The sequence below is a fragment of the Eriocheir sinensis genome, chromosome 64 (assembly GCF_024679095.1).
Source record: "Eriocheir sinensis breed Jianghai 21 chromosome 64, ASM2467909v1, whole genome shotgun sequence".
NCBI classification, from domain to species: domain Eukaryota; kingdom Metazoa; phylum Arthropoda; class Malacostraca; order Decapoda; family Varunidae; genus Eriocheir; species Eriocheir sinensis.
The window spans coordinates 3,100,349-3,119,684 of NC_066572.1; the positions used below are offsets into that span (position 1 = coordinate 3,100,349).

A 19,336-nucleotide genomic window follows, 5' to 3' on the forward strand; every position below is an offset into this window, starting at 1 on the left:
CGATGGTAAGACCCCAATTGGAATATGCCGTGCAGTGATGGTCCCCTAGACAGCAAGAACGTCGCAGTGTTCATGTGCCTGCGTAGTGCACCTCTCCATCCCTCCCCCCCCCTATTTCTCTCCCCCTTGCTCCCTCTTGCTCCCCCTCCCCTTCGAGTGTAAGACGCCGGGGGGAGTGTTGTTCTTGTATAACTCGATGGTAAGACCTCACCTCGAGTATGCAGTGCAGTCCTGGTCCACTAATTACAGAAAAGGACATCGAATTATTACTACTACTACTACTACTATTATTATACTTATTACTACTACTACTACTATACTTATTATTACTACTACTACTACTACTACTACTACTGCTACTACTGCTACACCTCCTTTTCCTCCTCCTCCTCTCGCCTTTCTCTCTTAATTGCTCATTATAATCATCATCATCATCATCATCATCTCACCTGTGTTTTCTCCTTCCTCAGGTACGCTCGCCCTCCCCCCTCCTCGTTAATTAGTCCCTCAGGTGTAGAAAGGTAAGCTGCTTCGTGTGATAATAATAATAATAATAATAACGGTGATGATGGGCTTGTTGTTGTTGTTCTGAGAGAGAGAGAGAGAGAGAGAGAGAGAGAGAGAGAGAGAGAGAGAGAGAGAGAGGGTAACAAGCAGAATTTTTTAGCAAGACTTGGCGGGTCCTTTTCTTCCTCCTCTTCCTCCTCCTACCTAGACCTAGGACTAGGATTAAAATCCAATCTTTCAAAATTTGCCGACGACACAAAGGTGGGTGGGAAGGCCCTCACGACGGCAGACTGCGAAATTATCCAGAGAGACCTGGACCAGATCACTCGGTGGTCGGAAAAATGGCAGATGTCCTTCAACACTACCAAATGTAAAGTAATGCATATCGGATCCAGAAACAGCAACCACACATACCACATGGGTGGCGAACCACTACATGTTGTGCAAGAGGAAAGAGACCTCGGGGTCACCATCAGCAGTGACTTGAAACAAACAAAACACTGCAAGTCCGCCTGTAAGAAAGCCAATACAATGCTTGGGTTTGTAGCGAGGAACTTCGAATACAAGACGCCGGGAGTTATGTTATCCTTGTTTAACTCTCTGGTAAGGCCCCACCTGGAATACGCCGTGCAATTCTGGTCTCCAAATTACAGGAAAGACATTGACTTACTTGAGAGAGTACAGCGCCGCGCCACGAAGATGATACCATCACTGAGGACGAAGCCCTATGAGGAACGACTCGAGCGACTCAACCTCTTCACGTTGGAAAAGAGACGACTGCGGGGAGACATGATACAAGTCTTTAAGTACCTGAACAAGCTCAACAACGTTGATCACTCCAAGCTCTTCACGCTGCAAACTAACCTGAGAACAAGAAACAACGGAAAAACAATTCAAGCAAAGCGATGCAATACCGACATCGGCAGGAGTTATTTCTCGAATAGAGTTGTTCGCCACTGGAACAGCCTTCCTGCAGAAGTGGTTAGCGCAGAGACCATCAACTCCTTCAAGAAACGCATTGATCGCCACTTTGCTGCAACGGGTGTGAACTGAACGTATCCAAGAGTAGATACACAAGTGCTTTAATCCTTCCCTGCAAGCCACTCCTATGGCAAACGGGTTGATTGAAGCACTGAACGCAGGCAGCCTAGTAATGAGCCAACAGGCTTTCTGCCGCCGGCTAGTCCATGTTTCCATGTTTCCTCTTCCTTCTCATATTCCTCTATATTTACCTTTCCTTTCCTCTTCTTTCTATCACTTTCTCTCCTTCATCTTTATTTTCCTCCTCTTTATCTTCACCCTCCTCCTCCTCCTCCTCTTCCTCTTCCTATTTTTTTTTCTTCCCTTTCCCTCCCTGCTCTTTCCTCCTCTTCCCTTCTTTCTCTCCCCTCCCCTTCCTCCTGTCTTTCCCCTCCCCTCTCCTCTCCCTCCTTCCCCTCTTCTCCCTCCCCCTTACTTTCCTTCCCTCTCCTTCCCTTCTCTGTTTCCCTTCCTCTTCCCTTCCTTTCCCTATTTCCTTCTTTTCCTCCTCCTATTCCCTTCTTTTCTCCATTCTCTCTCTCTCTCTCTCTCTCTCTCTCTCTCTCTCTCTCTCTCTCTCTCTCTCTCTCTCTCTCTCTCTCTCTCCGTACAGGAGCACCTGTCGAGAGAGAGAGAGAGAGAAGGGTCAGTGACTGTCTGAGGGTCATTGAACTTACTCTAAAATTACCCTCTCTCTCTCTCTCTCTCTCTCTCTCTCTCTCTCTCTCTCTCTCTCTCTCTCTCTCTCTCTCTCTCTCTCTCTCAGAATCCTTTTTCTTATCTACTTCCTTCCCTCCCTTCCTTTCCTCCTCCCTTCCTTTCCTTCCTTCCATCCTTTCTCTCCCTTCCTTCCTTTCTCTCCCTTCCTTCCTTTCCTTCCCTTCCTTCCCTCCTTTTCTCATCTCTTTCATTCCTTCTCTCCCTTTTCTTTGCCATTTCTCTTTCTTTCTCTTTACATTCCTTCTCTTCCCTCCTTCCTTCCTTCCTTCCTTCCTTTCTTCTGTTTTCCCTTTCGCTTTCAACCATAAGAAAACATTATTATTATTTTTATTATTAGTATTATTATTATTAATATTATTATTGTTGTTGTTCGTTATTTTCATCCTCCTCCTCCTCTTCTTCTTCTTCTTCTTCTTCTTCTTCTTCTTCCTCTTCTTATTACGACAAACATCATCATCATCATCAGCGTGTGTGTGTGTGTGTGTGTGTGTGTGTGTGTGTGTGTGTGTGTGTGTGTGTGTGTGTGTGTGTGTACATTCGCCAGGTGTGCGCAGGAACACGGATAAACAAACTGACTGATAAAGAGAGGAGGAGGAAGAAGAGGACGAGGAGGAGGAGGAGGAGGAGGAAGGGGAGATGAAGAAGAAATCCAATAAGCAGCGTAAGAAGAAGAAAAGGAGGAGGAGGAGGAGGAAGAGAAAATGTCAAAGAAGAGGAGGAGAAAGAGATAAGGAAGAAGAGGAGGAGAAGGAAGAGGAGAAAGAGAAGGAAGGAGGAGGAGGAGAGGAAGGGAAAGGAAAGTAAGAGGAGGAGGAGGAGGAGGAAGAGAAAATGTCAAAGAAGAGGAGGAGAAAGAGAAAAGGAAGAAGAGGAGGAGGAAAAGGAAGATGAAAAGAGGAAGAGGAGGAAAGAGAAGGAAGGAGGAGGAGAAGAGGAAGGGAAAGTAAAGCTAAAGGAGGAAGAGGAGGAGGAGGAGGAAGAGAAAATGTCAAAGAAGAGGAGAAGAAAGAGAAAAGGAAGAGAAGGAGGAGGAGAAGGAAGAGGAAAAGAGGAAGTGGAGGAAAGAGACGGGAGGAGGAGGAGGAGAGGAAGGGAAAGTAAAGCAAAAGGAGGAGGAGGAGGAGGAAGAGAAAATGTCAAAGAAGAGAAGAAAGAGAAAAGGAAGAAGAGGAGGAGGAGAAGGAAGAGGAGAAGAGGAAGGGAAGAAGAGGAGGAGAGGGAAGATGAGAAAAGAAAGGGAAGGGAAAGTTAAGGAAAAGAATGTAGAGAAAGGAAGAAAAAACCCGCGAAAGGAAGGAAAGTAGAAGAAGAAAAGAAGAAGAAAGGAGTGAGAGAGGAAAGGAAGACAAAGAAGAAAGGAAGAGGAAGGACAAAAAAGAAAAGAAGGAGGAAAATATATGAAAAGAGGGGAAGGAAAAAAGGAAAAGGAAAGCAAATAAAATAATAAAGAAAATTAATTATTGAAGAAAAGAAGAAAAAGAAGAAAGGGAGAGATAGAGAGTAAGAAATAGATTGAAAGAAAAGGAGGAGGAGGAGGAAGAGGAGGAGGAGGAAGAAGAGGAAGAGGAGGAGGAGATTTCTTAACCCTCAATGACTAGGGAACAAAGAGAGAGAGAGAGAGAGAGAGCTCTCTCTCTCTCTCTCTCTCTCTCTCTCTCTTGCTAGTCTGGTCCATGAACTTTCTGACCCACACCTCCTCCTCCTCCTCCTCCTCCTCTTCCTCCTCCGCCCCCTCCTCCCTCCTTCTCAGTCATTGACCTCTCTCTTCGCCCCCTCCATCTCTCTCTCTCTCTCTCTCTCTCTCTCTCTCTCTCTCTCTCTCAAGAGAGAGAGAGAGAGAGAGAGAGAGAGAGAGAGAGAGAGAGAGAAGCATAACAGAATAAAAATATATACAAGTTTTTTTTACACAAATTTTATATATTATTATTTTTCTTTTTTTCTTCTTTTTTATTGTATATTATCGTCTATCTATCTATCTGTCTATCTATCTATCTATCGATGTTTTATGTATTCAATTACGTATGTATTAAACCATGCATAATCTCTCTCTCTCTCTCTCTCTCTCTCTCTCTCTCTCTCTCTCTCTCTCTCTCTCTCTCTCTCTCTCTCTCTCTCTCTCTCTCTCTCTCTCTCTCTCTTTATTTCATTCTCTCTCTCTCTCTCTCTCTCTCTCTCTCTCTCTCTCTCTCTCTCTCTCTCTCTCTCTCTCTCTCTTCCTTTCTCTCCTTTCTTAATAAATTTCTTCCTCTCACTTCGCTTCTTTCACTCTCGTTTTACCTCTCTCTCTCTCTCTCTCTCTCTCTCTCTCTCTCTCTCTCTCTCTCTCTCTCTCTCTCTCTCTCTCTCTCTCTCTCTCTCTCTCTCTCTCTCTCTCTCTTCTTTTTTTTCCCTTTACTTTCTTAATAAATTTCTTCCTCACTTCGCTTCTTTCACTCTCGTATTACCCCTCTCTCTCTCTCTCTCTCTCTCTCTCTCTCTCTCTCTCTCTCTCTCTCACTCTCTCTCTCTCTCTCGTACGTCTGGCAATGTGTCATATTAACAATCTTTTATCGTAGTGACCCGAGAGAGAGAGAGAGAGAGAGAGAGAGAGAGAGAACATGTCATACTGCACTCTCTCTCTCTCTCTCTCTCTCTCTCTCTCTCTCTCTCTCTCTCTCTCTCTCTCTCTCTCTCTCTCTCTCTCTCTCTCTCTCGTATTTTTATCACGTTTTCCGTTCTAGTACGTTTATCATGCAGGCCAAGCACACACACACACACACACACACACACACACACACACACACACACACACACACACACACACATTCACTATTTTTATTATTTTTATTTTTCCGTTTATTTTTGTTTTTTCTTTTTTTTCCATTTTGTATTATTATTATTATTATTATTATTATTATTATTATTATTATTATTATTATTATTATTGGAGAGAAAGTGCTTGAAAGTTATAGTATTCAATATAGCATGATTTTCCCTCCTCCTCCTCCTCCTCCTCCTCCTCCACTTTCTCTAATCTCCTGTTATTACCATCATCATCATTTTAATTATTTACATTATATTCATTTTCTTATTCTTTCCTGTTTGCTGTCATCGTCATCTTCACAATCATCATCATCATCATTATTAGTCAGAGAGGAAAAGAAGAGGGGTTGGGAAGTTGTCATCCATACCATGTTGAGGGGTGGTAGAGAGGAAAGGGTTGGGTGGATGAGTGTAAAGACATGGATGAGAGAGTAAGTGGATGGATGGGGGTGGTGGTGGGGGGGGGGTAGGGAGGGGAGAGAAAGGAAGGGGAGGGGTAGCGGGGAGGAAGAAAGGAAGAGAGAGCTGGGGAGAGAGAAGAGAAGGGAGGAGGAAAGGGAGAGAGAGAGGTGGGGAGAGAGAAGAGAAGGGGAGTGGGGAGGTTAAAGGGTAGGGGGAGAAATGAAGGGAGAGAGAGGTGGATGGGGAGAGAGAAGGGGAGTGGGGAGGTTAAAGGGTAGGGGGGAGAAATGAAGGGAGAGAGAAGAGAAGGGGAGTGGGGAGGTTAAAGGGAAGGGAGAGAGATGGAGAGAGAAGAGAAGGGGGGTGGGGAGGTAAAAGGGAAGGGGGAGAGAGAGAGAAGGGGGGTGGGGAGGTAAGGATAGGGAGAGAGAAGAGAAGGGAGGTGGGGAGATAAAATGGTAGGGAGAAGAAATTAAGGGAGACAAATATATGAGTGCTTCAGGGAGGGTGAGCAGCTCTGACGATTACCAGGTCGATGTGGTATATATATATTTTTTTTTCACATCAAAGGTCAACAAAAAAAGTACACACACAAAAGCCCGCTACTCCCCGCGCTCCCCAAAGTAAAGAGTAGCCCCAAGAGAGGTCAATTTGGGGTGGAGAGTTGTCCTGGTACACTCCCCTTCAAAGAGTTTATGTCGTAGGTGAACTTTTAATTGGTTATGTAGTTAGCGCTCCTGTGTTGTGTATCGGTGCGAGGATAGGAAGACAGGGAGAGGGGAGGTTGACTTAGGACTTGGGGAGGGGAGAATGGAGAAGAGGGAGGGAAAGAGATGGGGAGGGGACAAGGAAAGAGTAGGTTGGGAGGAGAGAGGGAGGGAAAGAGAGGGGAGAAAGGTGGGGAGGGGAGAAGGAAAGAGAGGGTTGGGAGGAGAGAGAAAGGGGGTGGGAAAGAGAGGGGAGTAAGGAAGAGAAGGTTGGGAGGAGAGAGGGAGGGAAAGAGAGGGGAGACAGGAGAGAGGGAGAAGGAAAGAAGGTTGGGAGGAGAGAGGAGGAAAGAGGGAGACAGGAGGAAAGAAAGAAAGGAGAGAGAGGGAGGGAGAGGAGAGAGGAGGGAAAGAGAGGAGAAGGAAAGAGAGGAGAGAGGAGACAGGGAGGGAAAGAGAAAAGAAAGGAGAGAGAGGGAGGGGAGAAAGGAGAGAGAGGGAGGGAAAGAAAGGGGAAGAGAAGAGAAAGGAGAGAGAGGGGAGGAAAGAGAAGGTTGGAAGGAGAGAAAAAGGAGAAGAGAAGATAAAGGAGAGAGAGAGAGAGGGGAGTGGGAAGCATGACCTCAGTGCTCATATTCGTCACCTTAGCCCATGAATCCTTGAAGGGGCAGAAATTGGGGGGGGGGGAGGGGGGGGGGGGTTAGACAGGTGAGGTCAAATAAGGTCGACAGGTGTGTGGCTAGTCCAGGTGTTACGCTCTCTCTCTCTCTCTCTCTCTCTCTCTCTTAACGAATTGATTTTATTGATTTTCTTTTCTGATTATTTTTTTTGTGTTTTTATTCGTCTCTTTTCTTATTTTCTTTATTTGTTTTCTCTATTTTTTTACTTTTCCTTAATTTTCCTTTATTTCTTTTATTTTCCTCTTTTTTTTAATTTTCCTTTATTTTCCTTTATTATTATTTTTTTTTCCATTATTTGCATTTATTGTCATTTACTTGTTATTTATTTACTTATTTTTCTTTTCTTTATTTTTTCTCCTCGGTGTGTGTGTGTGTGTGTGTGTGTGTGTGTGTGTGTGTGTGTGTGTGTGTGTGTGTGTTGAAAGACAAGGTATTCGTGTAGTATTTATATATTTTCTCAAATTTTCATATTTTCTTTTTTTCCGTCATATTAAAAAGAAAAAAATATGAGTGTGGTATCAATTATATATTTTCCTACTGTTGTTTTTTTTCATTATTTTTTTTCGCTATTTTCCTCATTTCTTTTTATTCATGGTTTTGTTTTTCCTTTAGTTTCTTTATTTTTTTGTCTTATTTTTCCTTATTTCCTGTTACTCACGTCTTTGTTTTCCTATTGTTTTTTCCTCCTTGGTTTGTTGTTTAATTTTAATCAGTATGACCTTTTACTGCCCCTCGTAATATGTAAAAAAAGGAAATCTGTGTTATTTTCTATATTATCTTGTATGGTTTTATGGTCGGTTTTATTAAAGGTCTCATATCAAGTATTTTCAAAGGTCAAAAAAGATCAGTCGGGTTTTCATGATTTGTTTCTTTAGGTTCATGGTACAGAGGAAGGGTCACACTACCACCAGGGTCATAAAACTACCCCTGGAAAGTCCTACAGCTCCTACGAAAGCCTTGTCAAATATGTGTTTCTTTAGATTCATGGTACAGAGGAAGGGTCACACTAACACCAGGGTCATAAAACTACCCCTGGAAATGGCCACAACCCCCACGAAAGCCTTGTCAAATGTGTGTTTCTTTAGGTTCATGGTACAGAAGAAAGGTCACACTACCACCAGGGTCTTAAAACTACCCCTGGAAATGGCCGCAACCCCCACGAAAGCCTTGTCAAATGTGTGTTTCTTTAGGTTCATGGTACAGAAGAACGGTCACACTACCACCAGGGTCATAAGACTACCCCTGGAAATGGCCACAACCCCCACGAAAGCCTTGTCAAATGAGTGTTTCTTTAGGTTCATGGTACAGAGGAAGGGTCGCGCTAACACCAGGGTCATAAAACTACCCCTGGAAATACTCTCAACCCCCACGAAAGCCTTGTCAAATGAGTGTTTTTTTAGGTTCATGGTACAGAGGAAGGGTCACGCTAACACCAGGGTCATAAAACTACCCCTGGAAATGCTCTCAACCCCCACGAAAGCCTTGTCAAATGAGTGTTTCTTTAGGTTCATGGTACAGAGGAAGGGTCACACTACCACCAGGATCATGAAGCTATCTCTGGAAATGCCCACGACTCCCACGAAAGCCTTGTCAAATATGCGTTTCTTTAGGTTCATGGTACAGAGGAAGGGTCACACTAACACCAGGGTCATAAAACATAAAACTACCCCTGGAAATGCTCTCAACTCCCACGAAAGCCTTGTCGAATGTGTGTTTCTTTAGGTTCATGGTACAGAGGAAGGGTCACACTACCACCAGGGTCATAAAACTACCCCTGGAAATGCTCTCAACCCCCACGAAAGCCTTGTCAAATGAGTGTTTCCTTAGGTTCATGGTACAGAAGAAAGGTCACACTACCACCAGGGTCATTAAACTACCCCTGGAAATGCCCACAACTAACACGAAAGCCTTGTCAAATATGTGTTTCTTTAGGTTCATGGTACAGAGGAAGGGTCACACTACCACCAGGATCATGAAACTATCTCTGGAAATGCCCACGACTCCCACGAAAGCCTTGTCAAATGTGTTTCTTAAGGTTCATGGTACAGAGGAAGGGTCATAAAGCTACCCCTGGAAATGCCCACAACATCATCCCTTATGACCTCTACCCCCATTTTCTTAATTATATATAAGCTGCTATTGTTTTAAGGTCAGTTTTATGCATTTCTTCCTCATATTAAAAAGAACAGGTATCGGTGTGGTATTAATACATTATCAAACGGAATAAGGAAAATTCTCAATATTAAACAAGTCCCCCATTCAAAAAAGCATCATAGAAAACGTGTCTGACTTGCCTGTGACGTCATCAGTAGCTCTCAGGCGGCGGTGACCTCACGACTCAACCAGCATTCAAATCCTGTGTTATCACCCTTACCGCCCTCCCCAGCCCAGCTCAGGACCTATTTCGGGAGGGAGCGAGCCCGGGGAAGGTGTAGGTATTGACGTGTGTATGTTATCCGCGTTCTGATTGGCTAACGTGTCCGGGAGCGCTGTGATTGGTGGAGGCGTGAAGGGTTCCGGGAATGGGCCAATGGGAGGCTTTCTGGGAACCTTGGCCGTGACGTCAGAGCTTGTATGACGTCATTGTTTGCTGCGTGGCTATTTTGAGGTTGATGATAGAATAAAAAAGAATAAAAAGAAGAAAACGAAGATGGAGAAGAAGAAAAAGGAGGAAGAGGAAGAGGAGAAGAAAGAAGAAAAAGAAGAATATGGAAGGAAAACGATATAATGAGAGAGAGAGAGAGAGAGTATCATGGGGTTCACTGCAGGATTGTTACACACCTGTCTTCCTCCTCCTCCTCCTCTTCTTCCTCCTCCTCCTCCTCCTCCTCCTCCTCCTCCTCTTCCCTTCTTCCTTACTTCTCTTTCCCTTTCATTATCTTCTTTTTTCTTTATATATTTTCTTTTTTTTTTCCTCCTCCTCCTTATCTTTTCTTTTCTTTCTTTGTTTATTTGTCTATTTATCTCCTTTTTCCTCCTCCTCCTCCTCCTCCTCCTCTTATAGTTGACCAATAGGAGCAAGGCGTGTGTGGTTGAGGAGGAGGAGGAGGAGGAGGAGGGGGGGGGCAACTTTGGACCAATAAGCGGCGTGGGTCAGGGTGGGTCATGACCTTGAAGGAGGAGGAGGTGGAGGTGAAGTAGGAGGAAGAGGAAGAGGAGGAGGAGGAAGAGTGTCTGGTTGTCTCTTCTCCCTGTTGTCCTCTCTACTTCTTTCCTCCTCCTCCTCCTCCTCCTCCTCCTCCTCCTGTCTGATTTGTTTTCTTCCTTTTTTTTATTTTTTGGTCTTGTTTATTTTTTTTCTTTCCTTCCTCGACATCTTTTTCTGCTCCTCTTCCTTCTCTTCTTCCTCCTCTTCCTCCTCCTGTCTGATTTTTTTTCTTTTTTTTTCTTTTTTCTTTCCTCGTCTGCTTTTCCCGATCCTCTCCTCTCCTCCTCCTTCTGTCTTTTATTTTCTTCCTTTTTTATTTTTTCCTTTCCTTGTCTCCATTTGCTGCGTCTCCTCCTCCTCCATCGATAAAGACTCCACCTTATCAAGAACGACTCCAGCGACTCAACCTCTTCACGCTGGAAAAGAGACGACCACGGGGAGACCTGATACAAGCCTTCACGTATATACTCAAATCCAACAACGTCGATCACTGCAAACTCTTCACTCTAGAAACTAACCCGGGGACAAGAAACCGCGTTAAAACAATCCATGCGAAGTGATGCTATACGGAGATCGACAGTATATAGCTATTTCTCGAACATAGTTATCCGCCACTGCAACATCCTTCCCGCAGAATTGTTTAGTGCAAAAAACGGTAAACTCCTTCAAGAATCGCATTGGACGTTACTTTGCTGCGTTAGGGGTGAACTTAATATATGAACTTAATATATAAACCCGTATTAATCTTTCTGTAGACCACAAAACGTATCATGGTCAACAGAAGAGGTATTTCCAGTGCCAGAAGAGGGTTTTATGGAGTCTTGTGCGTAGAATACCAAGAGTTTTAAGAGATCATCAGTCAGTTAGTCAGTCATTTCACGTGCCAGCCAGTCATTCACCCAGTCAGTCAGTCAGTCCGTCATCTAACCAATCAGTCAACCAGTCATTCAGTCAATCAATCAGGCAGTCAGTCAGTCACCCAACCAATCAGTCAGTCAGTCAGTCAGTCACCCACGTAGTCAGTCAGTCAGTCAGTCACTTAACCTGCAAACCATTCATTCATTTATCCAGTCAGTCAGTCAGTCAGTCTTTGAACTTACTAGTCATTCGTCACCCAGTCAGTCAGTCAGTCAGCCAGTCAGTCAGCCATTTCGCGTTCCAGCCAATCATCAATCCAGTCAGCCAGTCATGCATTTAATCTGCCAGCCATTCAGTCATTCATATATTCAATCAGTCAGTCAGTTAGTCAATCATTCAGTCAGTCATTCATTTAACTCTCCATCCATCCATTCATAGTCGGTCCCGTTAGCAGGACAGACAGGCTCCAAGACCAAGGCCAAGACTTTCCCAGAACCAGTAGTACAAGCTGTCAGGGGTCTGCACGAGTATTTCCCAGAACTACTATGATTAAAGGAACGCTTGAAACGTCCTCAGAACCACCAGTGTTGCGAGTAATTCTTCACGTACTGTCCCCCCCCCCCCTGTGAGTGAGTGAGTGAGTGTGTGTGTGTGTGTGTGTGGAGAGAGAGAGGAAGGAAAAGACATAGATGTGGGAAACGCCTATGAAAAGTAGTTCTAGGAAATTCTTATGTTGAAAGGCATTTGTATTTTTCCTGTTATTTCTCGTTTTTGTGGTTCTTAGAAGTCTTTGTAATACGTGGGAAAAAAAATGACCTTATTAACATTTAAAGAGAAACCTTGAATTGAAATAAGAGCGTTTGATATTTCTAGTAATTTATGTAACTTTGATTGTGTGTGTGTGTGTGTATGTGTGTGTGTGTGTGTGTGTGTGTGTGTGTGTGGAGAGAGAGAGAGAGAGGGGAAAATACTAGCAAGACATGAGAGAAATAAACAAAGAAAGAAAGGAAGGAAATAAAAGAAGATAAAAAGGAGGAGGAGAAATAAACAGAAGAAAAGGAGATAACAGAAGAGAAGAAGTAAGGAAGAAGGAAATAGAAAGGAGGAGAGGAGGAAAAAAATATATATAAAAAAGAAAAGAGGAGATAAAAGAAGTAAATAAGAAGGGAATAGAAAGGAAGAGGAGTAGAACCTGGTAAATACAACATCAGTAAATAAAATACCTAATAATGTTTCATAAGCAAATATCTAAAAAGTAAAGTTAGTAAATAAATTATGTCTACAGTAAGTCCCATCCCCTCCCCTTCCCCTCCTACCCCTTCCAGCGTACACAAGTCTACCTCCCCCTTCACGAACGGCCCCTTCCCCTCCTACCCCTTCCAGCGTACCCAAGTCTACCTCCCCCTTCACGAACGGCCCCTTCCCCTCCTACCCCTTCCAGCGTACCCAAGTCTACCTCCCCCTTCACGAACGACCCCTTCCCCTCCCCCTTCCCCTCCTACCCCTTCCAGCGTACCCAAGTGTACCTCCCCCTTCACGAACAACCCCTTCCCCTCCTACCCCTTCCCCTCCTACCCCTTCCAGCGTACCCAAGTGTACCTCCCCCTGCACGAACGACCCTTCCCTCCCCCTTCCCTCCTACCCTTCCAGCGTGCCAAGTGTGCCTCCCCCTTCACGAACGACCCCTTCCCCTCCTACCCTTCCCTCCTACCTTCCAGCGTACCCCAGTCTACCTCCCCCTTCACGAACAACCCCTTCCTCCCCTTCCTTCGCCTCCTACCCCTTCCAACGTACCCAAGTCTACCTTCCCTTCATGAACGACCCTTCCTTCCCTCCTCCCCTACCCCTTCCAGCGTACCCAAGTCTACCTCCCCTTCACGAACAACCCTTCCCTCCCCTTCCCTCCTACCCCTTCCAGCGTACCCAAGTCTACCTCTCCCTTCACGAACGACCCCTCCCCCTTCCCCTCCTACCCATTCCAGCGTACCCAAGTCTACCTCCCCCTTCACGAATGACCCCTTCCCTTCCCCTCCTCCCCTACCCCTTCCAGCGTACCCAAGTCTACCTCCCCCTTCACGAACGACCCTTCCTTCCCCTTCCCCTCCTACCCCTTCCAACGTACCCAAGTCTACCTCCCCCTTCATGAACGACCCCTTCCCTTCCCCCATCCCCTCCAACCCCTTCCACCGTACCCAAGTCTACCTTCCCTTCACGAACGACCCTTCCCCCTCCTCCCCTACCCCTTCCAGCGTACCCAAGTCTACCTTCCCCTTCATGAACGACCCCTTCCCTTCCCCTCCTCCCCTACCCCTTCCAGCGTACCCAAGTCTACCTACCCCTTCATGAACGACCCCTTCCCTTCCCCTCCTCCCCTACCCCTTCCAGCGTACCCAAGTCTACCTCCCCCTTCACGAACGACCCCTTCCCTTCCCCCTTCCCCTCCTACCCCTTCCAGCGTACCCAAGTCTACCTCCCCCTTCATGAACGACCCTTCCTTCCCTTCCCTCCTACCCATTCCAGCGTACCCAAGTCTACCTTCCCCTTCATGAACGACCCTTCCTTCCCTCCCCTACCCCTTCCAGCGTACCCAAGTCTACCTCCCCCTCCACGAACGACCCCTCCCCCTTCCCCTCCTACCCCTTCCAGCGTACCCAAGTCTACCTCCCCCTTAATGAACGACCCCTTCCCTTCCCCTGCTACCCTTCCAGCGTACCCAAGTCTACCCCCCCTTTATGAACGACCCTTCCTTCCTTCCCTCCCTTTCCCTTCTGAAAATATGTGAAGTTGGGGTTTATCTTAATAGCACAGAAATTAAGCTTCGAACAGGAAATAAAGGGATAGTTTTTATTACAGAAACCTACTGAAACTTATTATTATTATTATTATTATTATTATTATTATTATTATTATTATTATTATTATTATTATTAGTTCGCTTGTTAATTAATGGCAGTATAGTTCTTCCTTCTCTTCTTTTTATTATTCTCCTTTTTATGTATTTTTCCATTTTGATTTTCCTCGTTATTTCCATCTCCTCCTCCTCCTCCTCCTCCTCCTCTATTCCTCCTTGACACCTGTTGAATCACGTGACACACACACACACACACACACACACACACACACACACACACACACACACACACACACACTTCACTTCTAGGTTACCTCACACCCGCATCTCTCTCTCTCTCTCTCTCTCTCTCTCTCTCTCTCTCTCTCTCTCTCTCTCTCTCTCTCTCTCTCTCTCTCTCTCTCTCGTCCTTCTCTTCCTTCTCCTCCTCCTTTTCTTCCATTCTTCTTCCTCCTCTTTTTCCTCCACTTCGTTATCTTCCTCCTCCTCCTCCTCCTCACCACCACCACCACCATCATCATCATCGCCACCACCACCAACACCTCCACCACCAACACCTCCACCATCATCATCATCACCACCACCACCACGCCTCGTCCTTGCCTGCATGGGTTATCAAGCATTGTAAATCGCATGAATTCCTTCTCCGGGTCCTCCCCCGCCGCCCTGTCTCCCGGAAGTTATGTCACGGACCCCTTCCCCACCCCCTTCACGAGGGACCTCTTCCTCTACCCCTCCCAGCGTACCCAAGTCTACCTCCCCCTTCACGAACGACCCCTTCCCTTCCCCTCTGCAGCGTACCCAAGTGTACCTCCCCCTTCACGAACGACCCCTTCCCCTACCCCTCCCAGCGTACCCATGTCTACCTCCCCCTTCACGAACGACCCCTTCCCTTCCCCTCTGTAGCGTACCCAAGTCTACCTCCCCCTTCACGAACGACCCCTTCCCTTCCCCTCTGTAGCATACCCAAGTCTACCTCCCCCTTCACGAACGACCCCTTCCCCTACCCCTCACAGCGTACCCAAGTCTACCTACCCCTTCACGGACGACCCCTTCCCTTAAGTTCCCTTTCCTTCCCCTCTGTAGCTTACCCAAGTCTACCTCCCCCTTCACGAACGACCCCTTCCCCTACCCCTCCCAGCGTACCCATGTCTACCTCCCCATTCACGAACGACCCCTTCCCTTCCTTCCCTTCCCCTCTGTAGCGTACCCAAGTCTACCCTCCCCTTTACGAACGACCCCTTCCCTTCTCCTCCCTTCCCTTCCCTTCCCCTTTGTAGCATACCTAAGTCTACCTCCCCCTTCACGAACGACTCCTTCCCTTCCCCTCTGTAGCGTACCCAAGTCTACCTCCCCCTTCACGAACGACCCCTTCCCTTCTCCTCCCTCTCTTCCCTTCCTCAAAATATGTGAAGTACCTGAAAAATATTTGTTCTCATTCATCTAAACAGGATGTCCCTAAAATGTCTTATATAACAACATTTTATCCGATCTCTGCTAATAAGTTCAAGTCTTGTAGTAGTAGAAGTAGTAGTAGTAATAGTAACCAAGTCTACCTTATGTAAAATAATCTAAATAAATCTTGCGTATGGTTAGATAAATTAATGAATGACCACATATATAAATGAATAGTTAAATAGATGTATATATTAGTTAGAAGATATATAGATAGACACCTATTGATGTTTATTCTGAAGATGTAATAGACGAAAGTACTTAGTATATTTCTCTTTTCTTTTCCCAGTGTGGTATGTTTACATATATTGATAACTATATGTGTATTGATAGATAGATAGATAGATAGATAGATAGAGAAAAAGATAAACAAAAGAAAGGAAGACATAAAGAATAAGGAAAATGAAACGTCTATAATACTACATAAATCAAGCTTGTGTTTATCCATCTTAATAATTGAGTTGATAAATGAATAGCAAAGAAAATATATGAATAGAGAGATGGATAATGTATAAATGTATAGATGGATAAATTAACATTGGAGTAGACAGATATAGATAAGTAGAGAGAGAGAGAGAGAGAGAGAGAGAGAGAGAGAGAGAGAGAGAGAGAGAGAGAGAGAGATAATCAAGATCCTGACAAACGTTTGGACGTGTATTTTTTTCCTTATGGGTCGAACTACTACTACTACTACTACTACTACTACTATTACTACTACTACTACTACTACTACTACTACTACTATTACTACTACTACTACTACTACTACTACCACCACTACTACTACTACTACTACTACTACTACTACTACTACTACTACTACTATTATTATTACTACATAAATGATACCTCCACCCATGTTTATTTTCCCGACGCATAATCATGGAGGGCTCCATAGCTTGGAGGTCATTAGCCCCAACTCTGTTCGCTAATGACTGTGGCATCCAACCATATCACTAATACTACCTGACACTAAATCACCTATCATCTATTACGTCTAGATCCCCCTTTCCTTCCCTACTCAAGTCACTCCCGACCCACCCTAATGTCACTCTCCACCACTGTGGCTTCATAGTCCATATTGGAGATGTTGGTGGCTTTTGGGCCAGAGTGTCTGGTGCCCCTGAGACATAGGATGGCCGACCTGAGCAGGGAGAACGAGAGGCGACACCTCATCCAGGCGACAACGTGGCTCCTTGGCTGTTGCTTCTTTTCTGAGATTAGTTCCGCGAGGCGTGTGTAGAAGCATTGGGCCCTGGGACCCATCCCGCCGGATGTGGTGAAGACGAGGGGGGTGAAGCTGCCCTGATCCACATGTTGGATTCTTTCACCGTATGCCCTTGTCTTCTCCTGCTCGTTCCTGTGGTGGGCGGCTTGCAGGGGCAGCTCACGGTGACAGGCAGCCATCGGGTCGAATATGCGGATGTCCATGAACGCCCGCTGTCCGCGCACCCAGAATCCGCGGGCACTTACATCAACCCGTGCCTCCTGTGAGGTATTGGCTGTCCTGTATCGAAGGTGTTCGCCGTCCAGGGGAAGCAGTGCCGGCTCGGTAGTGACCTTGAACCATATGCCACACCACGCCTCGCCTTGCCTTACCGTACCCTGTTTTACCTTGGCTTACCTTACCTTGACTTACCTAACCTAACTTTACCTAATCTTACCTTACCTTAATTTACCTTACTATCACTTTTTTCCCCTTCCCCTCCCTCCCCTTATCTTACCTAAACTAGTCTTCCCTTCCCTTCCCTTCCCTTCCCTTCCCTCACCTTCCCTTCCCTTATTTTACCTTTTTCCTTTCCTTCCCTTACCTCCCTATCCCTTCCGTTTCCTTTCCTCCCCTCCCTATTCCTTCCCTTTCCTTCCCTCCCCTCCCCTCCCCTCCCCTCCAATCCTTTACTTCCTTCCTTCCTTTTTTTCTTCCTTCCTCCTCTCCTCCCATTCTTTTCCCTTCCCTAACCTAACCTAACCTTACTTTACCTTACCTTACCTATCCCTACCTTCTCCTCCCTTCTTCCATTCCTTACCTTACTCTCCCTAACTTACCTTACCTTTCCTCCCTTCCCTTCCCTTCCCTTATCCTCCTCTCCCTTCCCCTCCCTTACCTTACCTTACCTTACCTATCCCTACCTTCTCCTCCCTTCTTCCATTCCTTACCTTACTCTCCCTAACTTACCTTACCTTTCCTCCCTTCCCTTCCCTTATCCTCCTATCCCTTCCCTTCCCTTCCCCTCCCTTACCTTACCTTACCTTACCTATCCCTACCTTCTCTTCCCTTCTTCCATTCCTTACCTTACTCTCCCTAACTTACCTTACCTTTCCTCCCTTCCCTTCCCTTCCCTTATCCTCCTCTCCCTTCCCCTCCCTTACCTTATCTTACCTTACCTATCCCTACCTTCTCTTCCCTTCTTCCATTCCTTACCTTACTCTCCCTAACTTACCTTACCTTTCCTCCCTTCCCTTCCCTTATCCTCCCATCCCTTCCCTTCCCTTCCCCTCCCTTATCTTACCTTACCTATCCCTACCTTCTTCCATTCCTTACCCTAATCTCCCTAACTTTACCTTACCTTACCTTTCCTCCCTTCCCTTCCCTTATCCTCCCCTATCCTCCCTTCCCTTCCCTTACACATCCTTACCTATAGACCGCTGCAGTTCGGCCAGTCCCAGTTCCGCTTATGACTCAGTAACCTTCTGGCAGTGACCGGGGTAGGACGCTCGCCGCCGCCTGCGTGTGTTAATATATAGAACTGACTCGCTTTTATCCGTCTCTTCTGGTCTTCACTCCGTCTGTCTTACGTGTTTGTGTGCGTGTGTGTAGGTAGGAAATGGTTTAGTGTGTGTACGTGTGTGTGTGTGTGTGTGTGTGTGTGTGTGTGTGTGTGTGTGTGTGTGTGTGTGTGTGTGTGTGTGTGTGTGTGTTCAGGGTGGTCATGTTTGGTTTACGCTTGTTTTTTAATGTTTGTTTTTTGTGTGTTATATTTTGGTGGCGTATAAATTGTGGCTTGTTGAAGAATTGTGTGTTTGTGAGAGAATATCGTGTGTGTGTGTGTGTGTGTGTGTGTGTGTGTGTGTTGCAGTGGGTGTTTTTATATTTGACTGGTGGTTGTGTGTGTAGATGTGTGTTTGTGGGAAATGGTGTGTGTGTGTGTGTGTGCGCGCGCGTGTGTGTCATGTATTCCTATCAAACCACCACCTCTCTCGTATGTGTGTGTGTGTGTGTGTGTGTGTGTGTACCTATATCACGTAACATAAACTACCATCAAAACCATTTCCCGCCTTCCTTGTCTTAGTCAGAAGAGGTTCCAATCCACCATAGACTCCGGAACTTAAGGAATCCAATCTCACTTGCTCTTAAATGTCACCGCGTCTTTTGTTGTTTACTGGGAACTTATTTCATCATGTAGAGGGAGTGACGTGAGGGCTATTTCCTGCCCTCCTAAGATTAGCACGAGCTTGGGTGGAGTGTAGGCTCAGAAACAGGTTATTTTATTTATTTATTTATTTTTTGTATATGTGTGAGTGTGTGTCTACTATCCGTATAGGTTAGGAGGCCGTGTGTGGGTGGGTGTTTGTGTGTATGTCACGATGGAAATGTCACGTCTGTCTGTATGTATGTCTGTGACGGTCGAGGCATTTCATGAATTACCTACACAAATGTTTCAAAATGTTATCCCTTCGCGGTGGGGGGGGATCTCGTGTATCCGTAGGGCCGTATCACAAGTCAAATCTGAAAGCTGATTCCACAGTCCAACACAGTACTGAGTCGTATTGCAAGACATTTCCCCGCCCAAGAACACCTATTTGACAAGGCTTTCGTAGGAGTTGTGGGCATATACAAGAGTAGTTTTATGACCCTGGTGGTGGTTTGACCCTTCCTCTGTACCGTGAACCTGAAGAAACACTCATTAGAACCCGACTGACCCCCTCTTTGACCTTTAGAAATAACAGATGTGAGAATCGAAGGTGTTATGTAATACCAACCAGTGTCTTCGTAACAGCCCGAACCAAACTCTAGAATCCCATACAATCCAAAATGGGGAGGTCTTCGATGCCACACTAAATACACAAGACTTTTCCTGTATAGTTTAATCAAATTTGTAAATATAAACACCAGACACTATACAAGGAAATTTCGAAGGCTCTGGTATTGGTTTGGGAGCTTACTAACCCATCATGGGGAACTGTG

General features: G+C 45.7%; 1 protein-coding gene across 5 annotated transcripts in view; it reads left to right on the plus strand.

Moving 5' to 3' along the window:
• Positions 1–19,336, plus strand: part of LOC126987268 (tau-tubulin kinase 1-like) — a 49,556-nt gene that overhangs the window by 10,339 nt on the left and 19,881 nt on the right. For 2 of the 5 annotated variants that reach the window (XM_050844123.1, XM_050844126.1), the window contains one exon: positions 471–521. The exons of 1 other annotated variant lie outside the window; for it this stretch is intronic. The gene's annotated coding sequence lies outside the window, so the exon portion shown is untranslated. Of the gene's footprint in view, positions 1–470; positions 522–17,849; positions 17,969–19,336 lie in introns of those variants that run through there. 2 more of the 5 variants (XM_050844125.1, XM_050844124.1) reach the window with 2 other exon arrangements.